Here is an 18,063-nt window from a genome sequence, read left to right on the forward strand (position 1 = left end):
GCCTGCTTTTGCACCATTGTCTATTGTATTGATGATTTTCCAAAATCTTTTGGAGTCAGATGTTTTGGTCACAAAATGTAGTTTGGCCCACAGGGCCTCCGGTTGGCCTTTTTTAAAGGTCCATAGAACACTTTTATACAATTTCCTTTGCTCTCTAAGGGCGGTCAATATTGATCCATTATCTGGGCATTTACGCAGTGACCTTAATAATTTACCTACTGCTGCTTTCCTTTTGCGCACTGGCAGCGGTAAAAGTGAACTTTGGCGGTGATTCAATTATGCTCCCTTTCTCGTGTTACTTAAGGAATCTTTTTTGACGAGGTTGAGGGCGAAGTTCTCCCAGACTGTTGTCAGCTTTGCCCCACTTGTGATAGTTGAGTCTAGGTTCCGTAGGGCCTCTTCTGCTTGTCTTTTAATGGTGTCAGAGGACCATTTGAGTCGCTTTAGATTTTCGGAGCCTAGTGTCCCGTTTAGGGCTGCCACTTTCTCCGGTTTTTGCGGTGATGCACAAATCCCAAATACCTGTGGTTTGTGGTCGCTTTCCGTTCGGTCCATGATGGTAAAGGTGTTTACTAACTTATATAAAGCAGGGGACACCAAAGTGTAGTCTAGATAGGAGACTGACTTCCCAGAGAATCTTGTCCATGCCGGTGGAATATCCGGGCACTTCTGTCCGTTTAGCGTGAAGAGGCCTACTAATTCACAGGTGTGTATGAAACTCTCCCTTATTTTATCTTTCCTACGTTTTTTTGTGAGGGTTTGGGTTGGCATTCTTACAACTGTTTGGATGTGATCCTCAGTGGGGATGTGGAATAAGCCGAGATTGAAGTCGCCCGACATTAACCAGAATGCTGATTTTATTGTTCCTTTTATCCTTAATAGTTGAGTTAGAAGTTTGTTTGCTTCAATTTTTTTATTTTTAGGATTGATGTATGTGTTGACCAGAATCAATGGCTCCTGTGTGGTTTCCCCCAATCGTCTAGCTGGAGCAATTGGAAAGGTTGGTCTTCCTCCTTATATTCAGAGATTTTTACCAAAAGGCTGGTGCTAACGTAAATGGCGAGGCCTCCCTTTGGCCTTCCAGGCCTATTTGTTTTCGTTGCTGGGCTAAGATATTCCATGAATCCGATTATCGGTATTGATTCCATTGCCCAGGATTCCTGTATGAGTAAAATGTCGAAGGAGCTGAAAAAATGTATTACTGCAGGATCCTCCAGTTTTGACCGTAGGCCACCGACTTTCCAGGAGCAAATGGATAAAATGCCGTGTGCGGGTTGATTCTTACCAATTCAATTGTTGCCCCTCGGTCTTGGGGGTAAAACCGTCGCTACCCGTTCCCTATCTGGATACTTTTGTTGACCCAAGACCACTCTTTCCCTCCCTTATTCTCTCCATACTTGGACTGTCAGCGGGTGCTTAGGTGGATTCTCCTCACTACACCTTTCTTCAATGGGTCTGCTGGCCTGATGTACTCCTTTCAGAACCGACCATGTGCCTTTGGGAGTTCCCAGGTGTTGTGAGGCTAGTAACGGAGTTGGATAGCGGTCTCCTTTGTAGGTGGTTACCTCAATGCCCCAGGCTTTCAATAGGTCCTTTCTATTCAAGAGCCGCTTTGGGATATCTGGTGCCGAGAAGATGGTGAGTGTTGGATCCGTGTGTTGGTTGCCTCTTGCTTGGATACATTTTATAGCTGCCAGGTCCTCCGAGGCTACAAACTGTAGATCCGGTAAGGCTTTTATGATTCTTAAGATCGAAGAGTGATTTAAGAACATCTGTGGGGGACCAGGAGGTGAATTCTGGAATCCAGAGTAACTGGAGGGTATTCGTGTCTGTTATACGTGACTGATTTTGCTCTATGCGCGGGTCTTGCTCCATATAGCCATATTCCCTCTGACTAAAGGCAGAAATGCTGCCGATATTGACCAGTGTTAGTTGGGGAGGCAGCGCAGGCGTAATGGGTTTTGGTTTTGTGCTCTGCTGGGCCCTTGTGGGGCTTGGTCTTAGGTTCGTTATAGTGCCAATCGCTTCGGAAGGTCTCAGGGGGGACCTTGTTAAGTGGTTGACGTCTGCTGTGGCTGGGAGTGTTGTCACATCTATTATTGTGTTAGCGCTTGTACTTGTGTGGGTAGTAATGTTTCTATTACACCCTCCATTTGACGTCGCCTGGTCTTTAGATGGGTCCTTTGATGAGTTGAGTTGATGGGGTTGGGCGGACTTCCTTCCCTTCCTTGCCCGCTTTCGTTCTCTTTTTGAGAGGGTCCGAGTTGTGGGAAACTCAGGGTTCCCAGGCTCATTGTTGGGCTGTAGCGGAGGATGATTCACCATGGGTTCCCAGTGGACACTTGCTAGTTGGCGGCTGTCAGCCAATATTCTCTCCTCACTTAAAAACGATGAGACGGGAGCAAGGGAGGAATGGGGCTGCTGCTCTTTTTGTTTCTGCTCCCTCGGAGTAGATTTTAGCATGGTGGCGAGTGGTTTGGGCCATGTATGTTCATCCTTCCGGGTGGAGCGGATTTCTTGAAGTATTCCCTCTAAGATTTGCGGCAGTTGAGATATCTTTTCTACTACCTCTTTACAGGAACAAATTGTATAGTCATTAGAGTGGGTGACTTGCACCCTTGTTATAAGTGTGTTTAATTTTTCCCACTTACTGTCAATCCCGGAGACAAATACTGCCAGGGTGTTTAGCAAGTCAACTTGAATGTCCATTTTGTTTGAATGAAATTGCAGCGCCATGACCGTTGCTTGCATTGAATTTAGGATTGCAGCCCACATTTCTTCTGACCTGACTGCCACAGGGGCTTGTGACTTTAAGTCGGGCTCTTGGTTACCACTTGATGGAACTTTGTTTATTGTTGTTTTATGGGGGACTTTCTGTGCAGCTGTCACTATTTCTGTTTTTACTGGCCCTTTTGTGATGACCTGTGCTATATCTCAGAGGTCCTGTTCTTCTTTTTCACAGTTATACGTTGGGAATGAGTGAAGTTTTGGACTTTGACAGAATGGGCCACCTTCCTGAGATTCTTGTTCTAAATGTTCTGTGATTGCTACCAGTTCTGAGTCCAGGATGGGTAGTTTCGCTGGACTAGATGTCCATTGGAATTTAGTGGCGTCTAGGGGTTTATTACATAGAGTTAAGTCTTGCCTAAGATTGTAGAGGGATCCTGGTGAAGGGGTAGCTGGCATCGCATTGTCCTGAACTATACTTGATGCGTCTACTTTCATGGGGTGATTTTTCCTGATCACTACTGTTGGGGATAGGGGGGGGGGGGAGGAGGAGAATTAATTCTGAGTTTCTTTTTGCTGCTTCCTTGCTGTTGCCGGTCTTGGCTGGGTGGGGTTATTTCCCCAAAACTTGTTTGGGTTGGAGCCAGGGGGTCGAACCTTTTTCTGGTGGCAATGGTACCAGTAGTAGGGAAATAATTGGTTATGTTGTGATGCTTGGGAGAGGCTACGGTCTCTGGAACCCCCTCCGGTGGAGTCGCCGGTTTCCAAAAGCCAGGCTCCCCCCAGATCGTTTCTTCCATGCTGGAAATTTGGTCGCCTCCCCCGCGTGCGCCCTTTGTTAGGTTTTGCCTCCTGCCTGGGAGGGGGTGGGGGAGATCCTGTTCGCTGCTTGCTCTCCTTTTTGGGGTTGCTTCATCCAGAGCCAGGTCTCCCTTCCTTTTTCTCTTTCCTTGTTTTGCTGGACGGTTGGTAATACTGCCTCGTGCTTTGCCTGATCTCATGATCAGTATGTTTTGCTGCCTTGGAGCAGGATGATTTTGGGCAGGCTGTTGGAGTGAAGGAGAAGGGCCTTGTTGGGACTTGTTGGGCCTTTTGTGTGTTTTGAGGCAGTTAGGGGTGCCGTCCTCCAAAAAGAGGCTCTAACGGATGTTGATTTCTGAGTGTGCGATCACCCTCAGGGGATTTTGGAGTTTTTGAGGGCCTGAGTCCGGAGATGCTGGACCATGCCAGTCCCTATTGTGTTGTGTTGGTCTCTCCCGCACCTGGCACTTGCTGCCCTGGGCAAGGGCGGGTGGAGGAGCAGGGCAAAGAGGGGGGGGAGGGGTGAGACCACGGACTGCCTGGTGGATCTACCAGGGTGGGTCGGGGTGGGGGGAGCTGTGCGCCTTTGCATTGGGACCAATACCAGAGCCTGGACCAGCTTCCCTCCGCCCTGTTGCCCTCCTTGCCCTCCTTGCCCCCCTTGCCCCTTTGCCCTCCGCCCTTGCTTCCCTTCGCCCTCTGTTTCTCACTTGCCTCTTGCTGGGTGGTCGCGGGCAATACCTGGAGCACCCGGAGAAGAGGGCCGATAGCAAGTGTCTTGAGCCTGATGCTGATGCTTGATGCTTGATGCCTGGTGTGCCGTCCTTGAGGGGCCCTTTCTTCTTCTTGCCACCCAAAGATTTACAGGCAAAGGACCCCCTATGCCCCTATGCCCCCGCAAGCCGCACCCGTGATCGGGCCGCTTCCGCGGGGGTCCGCAGAGGGGGGGAGGGGATGGGGGACGCTGTCCTCCTCTGCTCGCTGTCACAGTGCTGGGGGCATCGGTGGCAGCTTAGTTGACAGTCAAGCTATGGGTAGGGTAGCTATGGGTAGGGCGCTCCCGGTTGATCCTGGGAGGCTGGGAGGCTCACCGGTGCGGGCGAGCTGTGTGCAGCGCTCTGCTTCCGCGCTCCGGTGCGCTGACCTGAACCCGGAACCGGAAACCGGAACCGGAAATGCCTCTTGTCTCGAACATCTCGAACGGTGAAGTGAAAACTAGTTTTTTGGAGTTGAGGTCTGGCTGAGCCCACCCACTGATGTGGCTAAAAATCCTAAGCGCACCTCTCTACCGCCCTCTCGTAATCTAATCAAGAGGGCACCTACTTGTCCGGGGTTGCAGAAAATGGGGGAGATCCTGAGCTGCTCCATATGTTCTGCTCTGCTTTGAAGACAAGTTTGGCTGCTCTTCCCCATCCTATGTCACCATCTCCTGAGGCAGATCTCCTCCCCCAGGCACATCTCTTTGTGTTTAGCGCAGGCCAATTTATACCTCATCAAGGCAGCCTGGCCAGGATGCCAGAGGCCGGCCAATCAGAGAAGGGCACTACAGAGCTGAAGTTGGCAATTTTCTGGTAGAATTTTAAAACTCTTTATGTGATCTAGTTATATTAACTTCAACAATGGCAAGTTGTGGGATTTATCATAAGAATTAATTTCATACCAAACTCAAAATATCTTGCTCTTATGGGGACTTTATAAATTAAAATAAAGCCTCCCTTTTTTGCCTAAGGAGACCATTCACCAGAGTGAAGGAAAAACTAATTTGGCTATTTTACCTCACCAGGGGCCAGATGTAGCAAACGATTGCGACTCGCAAACGGGCCGAATCGCAATTTGCGACAGTGCAAAATCGGAAATGGGATGCAAAAAGCCCATTTCCGACTCGCAAAAAGCGATGGGACCCGTTTGCGAATCGCATCCGGTGCGACCCCATTTTGCGACCCGCAAATTGCAAGTCGCAATTTGCGAGTCGCAACCCATATGCAATTGCAACTCGCAAATTGCGACTAGTCGCAAAAAGCCCAGTTTGCATGTCCCATTTACCACTAACTCAGAGCAGGTGGTAACCATTACCAAAGTATAAAAGGGGACCCAGAAGGCATCTGGGTTACTCAAGATGGCGGAGATATACCTGATAGCAGTGAGGAGGAGAGTCTACGCAGCCCAGCAGAGGAGGAGGAGGGGCCACAGACAGGAGAAGATATATAGAACCAGGCAGACTCTTTTTCAGCAAACTGAAGAGGAGATCTATGACAAATACCGCCTTAGCAGCGCAGCCATTCTAGAATTAATTGATCTACTGAAACCGCAGCTAGAACACAAGACTCTGCGTGGCTGCGCCATCTCTACGCATGTGCAAGTACTATGCGCACTGCACCTCTTGGCCTCAGGGAGCTATCAGGGGGTCATTGCCGTGGCAGGTGGGGTATCCCAAAGTGCAGTGTCAAGGTTCCTCAGGGCATTCCTGGATGCCTTAGTCACGCACATGTCTCACTTCATATACTTACCAAGGAATGAGGCAGAAATTAACAGCACCAAGCTGGACTTTTACCGCATTGCCCACTTTCCTCATGTCATAGGGTGTGTAGATGGGACACACATTCAAATATGCCCCCTTGCTAATCTGGAACACATTTTCCGCAACCGGAAGTGTACCCACTCACTCAACATACAGGTTGTTTGTGATGCCCATTATGTCATCACGGACATCGTAGCTAAGTTTCCTGGCAGTAGCCATGACTCATACATTTTTAGGCATAGTGGGATACATCAACGCCTGGAACGTGGGGAATTTGGAGACGGTTACCTTCTAGGTAGAGCCACAGACACTTGCAGACATACACACAGGTCACTGTGCACGACAATCTGGACTTCCTAACCGTGTACTTTTGTGCCCAACAGGTGACAGTGCATATGCTCTCAGGCCTTGGATCATGACTCCGTTTTTAACACCCAGAACTGAATCAGAGAGGCAATACAACAGTGTGCATAAGAGGACCAGGAACCTGATCGAGCGCACCTTCGGACTGCTGAAGGCAAGATTCAGATGCCTCCACCGCAGTGGAGGCGCCCTCCAATACACCCCCATTACCGCTTTCAAAATTGTGGTCGCATGCGCCATCCTCCACAACATAGCCACCCGACGTTGGCTACCTCTCACCCCTGCAGACCCAGATCCTGATGATGAAGAGCAAGAACAACCACATCGCCATCATGGGGATAGGAGTCTAGCTAATCAAGGCAGACTAAGAAGGGACCACATTGCAACGCAATATTTTGGACGGTACGTGTCAACTCCCACCATACTCACCTATTAACCATTTGTTAAGTGGAACAAAAATAACTGTTTTATTAATGTCATGAAGAAACTATATACAAGTCGAAATTGTCCACGGGCAGGAAAATGCCAACCAGTCATGTGGCACATTAACGCCATGTGCCACATTAATCTGTCCTGGCTGTTATCTATGATCTCCTGCCTCCTCCCAGGTGTATTTGTTAACTTCCTGGCTGTGATGTCATCATCATGTGCCAGGAAGTGTTTCCAGAGTGTTCTGGTATGCTTTCTGGAGTGTTCTGCTGCACCTGCAAGCAATTTTGAAGGTAATCGCAATTTGCGACACCCACTCGCTAATTGCGAGTTCGTTTTTTGCACACTCGCAAACAGCGACCTCGCAAACTGCGGACTCTCACACAGCGTTGCGAGTCCGGCTGCGAGTCGCAAAATCGGATCGCTTTTTTTTCTGACATTCCAATTTGCGACTCGCATTTTGCGAGTCGCATCAACTCGCAAAATGCGAGTCGCAATTTTTATTTTTGCTACATCTGGCCCCAGGTCTTATAAAACTATTTCCCTGCTTATAGTGACATGGCACGCAACTCTAAGGGCACTTAGAACACAACTTAGAGGTGAAATATTTAAAAATAACGTGGTTTATGACTATGGAAATACTTTTAATTCCAAAGTCGTTTTTGCATATAACTTTAGTTTAAAAGCAGCCAGCAATGCAGCCCTGCCTTTAAAATGACACAGGGCACCTCAGCAGTGCACCTATGGGTGCACTACATATGCTGGGGTCCCTAAACCTATATGCCCTACCATATACTATGAACTTATAGGTAGGTTGATACTGCCAATTATAATTAGCCTAATTTGCATACACATTTTACAAAAAGCACAGGCCCTGGGACTGTTTAGCAGTACCCAGGGCACCATCAGAGTCAGGAAAACACTGGCAAAAAGAAAAAATGGGGGCAAAATGTTAGCGTGCCTCTGCTATCAACCCTGCTTTCTCACACAAGCCCCCCTCCCTCAGATCACATGTCAAATGAGGAAGACAGTGAGGAAAACTGTCTGTCTCATTTGCAGGACTAACTCTGCCTTACATCCCCCTGTCATGGTCACTCCTTCTGTGAACTGATCCCATCCCCACTGTAAAAGGACCCATTTGAACTGCAACTTCCCTGTAGGGGATCTTCTTCCTCTCTCTATGCCAACATTGGTAGTGAGTTGCCCACCTCACCTATGCCTAACTTTGCTAGTGCAACACCTAGCTTACACAAAGTGGTTACCCAACACTTGATCAACCCCACCATGACCAGCAGGGTCAGGGGGCCTACTTTGCTTTTAGCCCTGGTGTCTGCCTCCCAGGCCCAATGCAGAGCTGCAATGAAGGCCAGCACCCAGCAAAGGCTACTGACATTTGTCAGTACCCAGAACCACATCCTAATCTCTCCACTGACAGGAGGGTGAGCTCCTTTAGGAGCAACTGTGGGGTTCTGTTACCCTTCTTGTTGTTTAGAGTGGGAGGCTACCACCTCCTGTAGAAGACACCGTTCTTCCACTCTCCCTTCTGTCCGTGCAGCGGCAACACACTGCAGCTGGACAGCTGCTTGACTGCTCAGGACTTCCTAGGGGGCTGGTGAGGCCTCACCCGTGACAACTCTGGGCACCCCCTACTGTGATTGAAGGCCTTGGGCTCACTGGAACATTCTTTAAGAGTGGCCTACCCTTCCTTTTCCTCTCCTCTTTTCTTGGGGAAGCCTGTCTGCTAACTGTAGGAAATGGCTCCCCAGGACTTTAATTTGGGGAGGTGCCTTGGGCAACCTTCCATCTAGGACCAGACTCACCTCTGTGAGGTCACTGCCCAGGATACAATCTAGGGGGAGGTCAGTACTGACTACCACCCTAAACCAGTCAAGGATACCCTCCTTCTCTAGGGGCACTATGGCTACAGGGTAGGTGGTAGCCTCACCTGTGGCTATTCTGACTGTCCTGGTCTCCTCTTGGACATATATATCTGGGGTCACCAACCGGTCACTCACTATAGTGTGACTGGCACAGGCATCTCACAGGCTAGTGGTAGGGATCCCATTCACTTGAATAGGGTGAAAGTGCCTATTCCTACCCTCAGGGATCACCAGCTTATCATCTGGTCCTGTCTCCCAGCCCAATGCTTTGAGGACCTTTTCCTCTGAGGAGTCCTCCTCCATGGCTACATTCGGCAGCCCAGTGCTAGCCACCCTCTTGGGACAAGTCGTAACTCCCCTGAAATTACCTGTCTGCTGACAGTCAAAGTAAGAATAACTGTCCCAGAGCTTTTATAACCTTGGCTCTCCCTGCCTCTGCTTGTCAGAGTAGAAGTGGGATTTACTCCCCTCCTTCTTAGAGTTCTGGGGTACATACGGAGTCTCTGTGGTGGGCTTACCACCTCCCTCTTTAGGTTTGTGGGGACCTGACCCCCTTTCTTGGAGTCTCCTCGCTGGGACTTAGCAACCACCAGGGTTTCCAACCACTCATCAGCTGCCTCCCCCTGCTCTCTGGGGTAGGTCAGCTTAGAGGCAACTAGGTGCTGGCATAACCTCTCTTGAATACAATTGGTCAAGATGTGTTCTCTCATGTTCAAATTGTATAACCCTCTAGTGCCTTAAGTAATGTGTCTACAAAGTCAACCCAAGATTAAGTATTGACCTTCTGGGTACCCCTGAACTTTATTGTGTACTGCTCTGGGGTCAGACCAAACTTCTAAACACCTCTTCATGCAGGGATAGGAATCTGCTTCCTTCTCCCCATGGTCAGGAGCCTATATCTCCCAGATATTGGGACCAACTCCCATAGGAGTGAACCCAAATATTAGAACTTAATCCTTCTCATTTGGAGAGCCATCACAAAGGCCTCCAAACACTTGTCTGTGTCATCTGCCTCCACATAAGAAGGAACAACCAACTTGGGTAACCTGGGCTGAACACACCATCCATTGACACCTCCACTTCTCTGTCGCTGCCACCATCTCTTTATTCAATCTTTGCCTATTTCTTCTTCTCTAGTGCCACCTTCTCTGCCTCCAAAGGTATGAGGGCTACCTGGGCCTCAAGTTCTCTTTACTGAGGTGCACATCTGCTTCTTCTTGGTCTGATGCTGCAGACCTTTCCCTTGCACTAGCTGTTGATGGGGCCCTAGGTCCTGAGATTACAGTTTGTCAATCATCCTCCTTCTCCTGAAGGTTGGAGAGATATCTTTCCTCTCCCTTCATACCTCTGAAGCTTTCTCTGCCTCCCTCTGCACTACACAGGCTTCAAGGGACTTGACCATCACAGCCTTCCTAAGGTTGTTAGAAGCAGTAATCCCCTCTTTCTGCACAACACCCTAAGTGCAGCTGCAGTGAGTGTGGGTAGGCTAGCCAGATCAAGCTCCATGGTCTCCCTTAAGTTTTGTGTCACTAAAAGAAAACCGTTAACACAAATTGATCAGACCAATTGAGAAAAATCTGAAAATGAAGTAATAAAAAAATTATTTAAAATTTGAAAAATCAAAAATACTTTTTCTCTAAGTCAATTTATGGTTTAAATCTCTTTTATTGAATTTATAATGTAGAAACAGTACAAGCAACCCACCTACAACCACAGGCTGATTGAGAACAGTTAGCATAGGGGGGGGGGTGGAAAGGTAAAGAGAGAAGGGGTGCTTAGCCAATATCACTAAAGGGAGGTCGTATAATGTACCGAATCCAGTCTTGCAGGGTGTGTGGGACAGGCCTAGATCTCATTAGTCAGTCTGATTGTGGGCACCCTGAGCTGTGTCCGTTAGACGTAGAATGTGCAGGTGGGAAAGGCAGGTTAGTTCTCGAAACTCGTCTGAAAGGTACTGCATGCATGGTGCCCAGGTTTTGTCAAAGAGGGGCAGTGAGCCGGTCACTTTAGCTGTTAGCTTTTCCATGCTCATAATGGCCCATAGCCAGTGTAGCCGCTCGTTATGTGTTGGAACGGTCGCAGTGCCCCAGTGGGAGAGCAGAAGCGATTTAGCAGCTCCTAATGCCAGGGTAATTGCTCTCCTCTTAGGTGTGCAGAGTGGATATGTTTGAGGATTGGGAAGGCCAAGCAAAACGTAACTTTGGAAGCGCAGGATAGCTGTGTTATGCATGTCATCTATTGCATCAAGAACGGATTGCCAGAAGGATGCTATCCCTGGGCAGTGCCATAATATGTGAGTGAGTGTGCCTCTTTGTCTACACCGGCGCCAACACTTGTCATCACCGAGTGCCTTCCACTGGCCCACCTGTGAGGGTGTGTAGTACATGTAGAGTGAAAAAATGGTGGAAAAGTCCAATACTCCATCCTTGTCAAAGAGATCGCCGATCCGCATACAGTTTGCGTACTGCCAGGGCAGGAAGGTGGGTTCATCAAGGGCAAGAGGAAAGTCTGGGTTGCCGATGATCGGCATTTGCGGGGATGTCGGTGTAGAAAGCACCTTAGCAACCTGTACCCTGTCCCATGCGTTTAAAGTAGGCCTCAAACTCAGTGAGACATATACCCCAGGAGGTCTATATTTCCGCGTCAGCCAGGGCACCTTCCAGATATGGATCCCCGCCAACGCCTGGTCTATGAAGCACCAGTATTTCTCTGTCATGGGGCGCTGCCATTCTATCATGTAGCGCAGCTGTGCTGCTTGGTAGTAACTCAGTAGATGTTGAACACCCAGCCCATCTTCATATTGGGGTAGGTATGCCTGAGGCCTTGACATTCTGGCCCTCTTTCCGCCCCTTACGAAATCCCAAATAAGTCTTTGCATTTTGTCGAGGAGAGTAGGAGGAGGCTGCAGAGGCAGAGTTTGCATGAGATAGAGTATCCTGGGCAGAAGTGTCATTTTCACAGCTGCAAGACGTCCTAGCCAGGAGAGGATGTATGACTTCCATTTGGCCAAGTCGAAGCAGGCAGTGTCAAGGAACTGGTTATAGTTACTGTCCATTGTAGCTGCTTTTGTGGGGAGGATCCACAGGCCCAGATACATGATCCCCTGTACAGTCCACGGGACAGGGAAGGCAGCCTCCAGAGTGACCCTCTCAGCCTCCAGAGTGGTGAGATTCAATATAAAGGATTTAGTGAGACTGATTTTAAACTTAGATACATTGCCGAAGGCAGACAGTTCCGCCATGACACCAGGGAGAGAGGTCCTGAGCTGAGTCAAGTGAAGGAGCAAATCATCTGCATTAAGGGCTGTTTTATGCTCTCTACCAACCAATGGCACTCCAGAGATGTCCGGACGTTGCTGTATACACTCAGCACGAGGTTCTATGTATAACGCAAATAGCAGGGGCGAGAGGGGGCAACCCTGCTGAGTGCCCCGCTGGATGGGGAACTGTTGGGACAGGCTGCCATTCACTGCAACCACCACATTAGGTTTGTCATAGTTGCACCCGATCCACCCTCGGAATATAGGGCCCAGCCTCGTCCTCTCTAAGACCGTATGGAGGTATTGCCAGGGTACAAAATCAAATGCCTTCTCAGCCTCAATGGAAAGGAGAAGTGCTGGGATGTTAGCTCGATGGACCTTATCCAGCAAGTGAAATAGGCCCTCATTACAACATTGGCGGTAAATTCCGCTTACCGCCGTGCAGAAGACCGCCAACACACCGCTGCAGCGGTAGAATTCTGCTACAGCTATCACAAACCACAGCCCGGAATCCGCCAAAATCCAGACACCCACACAAGTCCTCCACATCAAAGGTCAGTGATAAACTTGCGATAACAAAACCGCCACCGTCACGCCAACAGGAATACGCCCACAGTATCACGACCCACGAATCCACGCGGAGATCTTTCAACCGTGGTATTCCATTGGCGGTACACACCGCCATACTCAAAATACACACATATTTACAAAACACAACCACATTGGGCAAATCGAAATACACACACCTGATACACATACACGCACCACTCCCACACACTCAATACAATATAAAACACACACCCACATCACCCACAAACCCCTACAACAAAAATTGAGAAAGAAGCCCAGAGAGAGACACCACCATCAACAACACTAGCATCCACAGGCACACAACACCATCACTCACACAACATCCACGCACCTCAAATAACACACACAAACACATCCCCTCACACATCACAACCGACATCACCTCACACATCACCCACACCATGGCACCACAAAGACACCCCAGGTTCTCCGAGGAGGAGCTCAGGGTCATGGTGGAGGAAATCGTCCAGGTAGAGCCACAGCTATTCGGACCACAGGTGCAGCACACCTCCATAGCTAGGAAGATGGAGCTATGGCGCAGCATCGTAGAGAGTCAACGCAGTGGGACAGCATCCAAGAACTAGGGATGACATCAGGAAGAGGTGGAATGACCTACGGGGGAAGGTGCGTTCAGTGGTCTCAAGACACCAGATTGCAGTTCAGAGGACTGCCGGCAGACCCCCACCTCCTCCCCCACAACTAACAACATGGGAGGAGCAGGTCTTGGCTATACTGCATCCTGAGGGCCTCGCAGGAGTAGCAGGAGGAATGGACTCTGGTAAGTCAAATCTTAACTATTACATCCCCACCCTACCTGCATGCTATCATATACCCCACCCTCACCCTCACCCCCATCACTCTACCACCACACAAATGTCCCACCATCATAACCCACACATCCCAACACCAAGCCCTGCATGCAACACCAAACCATGGACACCCATCACCAAAGCATGTACACTACAGATACCCACACAGATGCCCAAACCAATTATAACACAAGGTCCTACACAAGAATGCAAGCAGTGGAGTACAGGGTCACCCACCTATTGCACACAATGGCACACACAGATGCAATAATCATGCCTTTACACCCCTGCAGGACCCCTACCCAACATCACCGAACAGGAGGTTCCAGACATGTCCACTCCCCCCACAGAAGAGGCCCACAGTGATGACAGCAGCTCTGTCCAACTGGATCAAGATGAGCAGCCAGGCCCATCTGGGACCTCGGGACAGTCGGTTCCCCTGACACTGGCACAAGCCACCACAGAGCCTCCCTCCTCAGGAAACACCAGCACAGCACGCACCAAGCGGGCCCATCCCTCTGTCCCCAGGACACGTCAAGCAGCAGTGTGTCCACCACTACAGGGAACCCAGGCAAACCCAACAACCCAAGAGAATCAGGGAACTAGGGGCAGTGGCAGTGGGCACACGGTTCAGGAGACAGAGGCACAGGATAACAACGGAACTGGGAGGACTGCTGTGTGACAGGGGGAGGACAGGCCCAGGGAACCCACTCTCCACGAGGCCCTCTCCAACTTCATGGGAGCGTACCATCATTCCCAGGAGATGATGGCAACAGTACTGGCCAAGGTTCAGGAGACAGGAGGAACAGTATCTGGGGATCAGGGAGAAACTTACGTCCATCAACACCACCCTGGTCACCATTGTAGAGGTGCTGAAGGACCTTGTGGACACCAGGAGCGACACTGTGGCACAACAAGGGGCCCCTGACACTAGCCTGGATGATGAACAGCCTACCACCTCTGTCGGCGCTAGTGGACAGGAGGCATCGCCACAGGACCACGACACCAGCACCCTACCCCCTGCAGATGGAGAACCACCCTGAAAACAGTCCCTGAGATCCAGGACAAAGACAGTGAACAATGCCAAGACCCCTGCCAGTAAATGAGACCCCCCTGAATGTCATCCTTCTGTCCCACTTCGTCACCCTGTCCATCCATCAACTGCCCTAGCTCCACTTCCTATGCCCCTTTGGACAATAAACCTGTGAAGCAAATAGACTGGACTCTGCCACGGACAATCCTCCACCATCATCCCTGCCCATTTTACAACCCCCTCCACTATTTTGCACTGAAATAAACACCCTTGAATCACAAAACAAGCTGGAGTGAGTCTGTGCTTTCACAAATGTGTGTTTGCAATAACTATGGAATATAGCAATGTCGATTGTATTGTCAACATACCGATGTAACATAGCTCTAGTCTATGAGGTAATATAGCAGAGGTCACACAGTGGGACCCACATTAGTAAAATGGAAAGGCAACGTGAAAAGTCAAGATCCATACACTGGGTGAAAGTGACAGACATGTGATGGGTCTAACAATTGTATGAGAGGTGTGAGGCAGTGACATCTTCTTACCTGTGTCTCACTGGAAGTATTGCTGGATAACATTGTTTCTGTTGTCGAAATCCTCTTCTTCTGCCTCCTCTTCTTCACTGCCCACAGGCTCCACAGCTGCCAACGACCTCCATCTGGACCATCCTCCTGCAGAAAAGGCACCTGTTGTCGCAAAGCCAGGATGTGCAGCATACAGCAGGCCACTGGCACACCTTCCTTGGTGAGTAGTAGAGAGAACCACCTGTCATATGGAGGCACCGGAACCTGGCCTTCAGGAGGCCGAAGGTCCTTTCGATCACTCTCCTAGTTCACCCATGTGCCTCATTGTAGCGTTCCTCTGCCCTTGTCCTGGGATTTCTCAGTGGGGTCAGCAGCCATGACAGGTTGGGGTACCCAGAGTCACCTGCAAATGTCGAGGGACAACTGTTAGACACACACTAACCCTTTGGGACAACCCCAGACCCAGACAACTATTCACAGGGTATAGGGTCATTGTCCTCACCTATTAGCCACACACGGTGCCTCTGCAGTTGCACCATCACATAAGGGATGCTGCTATTCCTCAGAATGTAAGCGTCATGCACTGATCTAGGAAACTTGGCATTCACATGGGAGATGTACTGGTCGGCCAAACACACCATCTGCACATTCATTGAATGGTAGCTCTTCTGGTTTCTGTACACCTGTTCAATCCTGTGGTGGGGTACCAAGGCCACATGTGTCCCATCAATGGAACCTATGATGTTGGGGATATGTCCCAGGGCATAAAAGTCACCTTTCACTGTAGGCAAATCCTCCACCTGAGGGAACACGAATTTGCTGTGCTTGTGCTTAAGCAGGGCAGACAACACTCTGGCCAACACGTTTGAGAACATAGGCTGGGACATCCCTGATGCAATGGCCACTGTAGTTTGAAAAGAGCAACTTGCCAGGAAATGGAGTACTGACAGGACCTGCACTAGAGGGGGGATTCCTGTGGGATGGTGGATTGCTGACATCAGGTCTGGCTCCAACTGGGCACACAGTTCATGGATTGTTGCGCAATCAAGTCTGTAGGTGACTATTACGTGTCTCTCTTCCATTGTTGACAGGTCCACCAGCGGTCTGTACACCGGAGGATGCCGCCACCTCACCACCTGCCCCAGCAGACGGGCCCTATGGAGAAAAACACCGAGCAGAGAGACAGGCAACACTGAGGTATTACTAAATGTTATTAGCAAACATTTGTTAATCCTCAATCTGCCTTTTACTGTGTGTATGCAAGGCATAGATAGGTGTGATGCAGTTAATATTAATGCCATGTGGCCCCTGAAATAGCGGCTGCCTGACCTGTAAGGTGGGACAAGGGGATATGAGGTAACTGCGCTGGCGTTCTACACCGTCACGGTAGGCGGTCGAAGACCGCACCGCAATCCTGCATTGGTTGACAGTGGACCCTATGGTTCCCAGGAGCCAATGACGATGCACACCGGCGGTGACGGTACGCACCTCTGTGGACGTGACCGCCATTTTCTGTCTGTTCACTCACTTGATACCTGACCTTTGACAGAAGAGGACCTACACTGCAAGTGCTGCTGTGACCTCAGTCTGGAAGCGACGATGGCTCATGTGTCTGGGGAAATGGCCACTGCCTTCACGTCTGAGGAGTTGGAGAAGTTAGTGGATGGGGTCCTCCACCAGTACACGCTACTCTATGGTCCTCCAGACATACAGGTGAGTACACTCTGAGCATGCTGCATGGGCAATGCCTGTTTGGAGTGGTGTGGATGGAAGTTACATGGGGGGAACTGAGGCCTGCATGTGCGGACGGTGAGTGTATGTGCGTCAGGGCAAGGGTGGGAACATAGGCCAATGACTGTGACGGTCCGGACGGTTGAAGTTTTTCCTTTTCCTCTGTACTATACCTCTAGGTCAGCGCCCACCAGAAGAAGGATATTTGGTGTGCCATCGCCTAGGACGTTCGGACCCTGGGGGTCAAACATAGACGGAGCACCCACTGCTGTAAAAGATGGGAGGACATTCGCCGCTGGAGCAAGAAGACGGCGGAGGCCCAGCTGGGGATGGCCTCCCAACGTGGGAGGGGTGCCTGTCGCACCATGACCCCCCTGATGTTCCAGATCCTGGCGGTGGCATATCTGGAGTTGGATGGGTGCTTGAGGGCCTCACAGCAGCCACAAGGGGGTGAGTACTATCACATCCATCTGACTATGCGCGCATTACGAGGTGTCTGGGTGGGGGAGGTGGGCAGTGGGTTACCCTAGGCCAGGGCAAGCTTTGTAGGCAAGGACCCTTTGTGAGGCAGGCTATGTGGCACCCCAACCCCACCAGTGGTAAGAGCCATCTACACCTAGTCAGGCTCCTGTGACTTCCATGTGTGCAGCAATCGGGCATAGGCCTTGTACTCTATGGGCATGTGATTAATCTAGGAACTCTAAGTGCATGCCGTAGTGCAAAGAGCTGCTATGTCTGTAGTGTCTGCTAACGGTAGTGGTATTGCATGCACTAAACATGTTTTTCTTCTGTCTTTCCCCTACCCTTTTTGTGTTCTCCCTGTTCTTGTGTGCAATAGCATCATCAGGCAGAGGAGCAGTGACACTGGAGCAGGAGGGTGCTGCATCCCACTGGGCCCAGGACAGCAAGACAACGGAGTCTGAAGCCACCAGTGGGACGGAGGGGAGCTCCACGGCAGGAACAGGAGGTGACATCAGCAACAGCGACTTCTCCTCTGATGGGAGCTCCCTTGCAGTGGTGGGGCCCCTCTGTGCCACCCACATCAACAGGTAGAGCCGCCACCCCCCCTACCAGCACCGCCCTCCGAGCAGCCCCTCAGCGTGTGTCAGGAGGGTGGGCATCTCCTTCGTCCTAGTCACCTCAGGCCCGGCCCCAGTCAGCCCTGCTGCCCTCAGTGAGGAGGCTATTGACCTCCTGAGATCCCTAACTGTTGGGCAATCTACCATTGTGAATGCCATCCAGGGTGTCAAGAGGTATTTGCAACAAACAAATGCATACCTGGAGGGCATTCATTCTGGCCAGGCAGCCCAACAGAGAGCATTTCAGGCTCTGGCCTCAGCACTGATGGCAGCCATTGTCCCTGTGTCCAGCCTCCCCCTCCAACTTCCTCCACCCAGA

This window comes from Pleurodeles waltl, chromosome 1_2, assembly GCF_031143425.1.
Source record: "Pleurodeles waltl isolate 20211129_DDA chromosome 1_2, aPleWal1.hap1.20221129, whole genome shotgun sequence".
In the NCBI taxonomy this organism is placed as follows: domain Eukaryota; kingdom Metazoa; phylum Chordata; class Amphibia; order Caudata; family Salamandridae; genus Pleurodeles; species Pleurodeles waltl.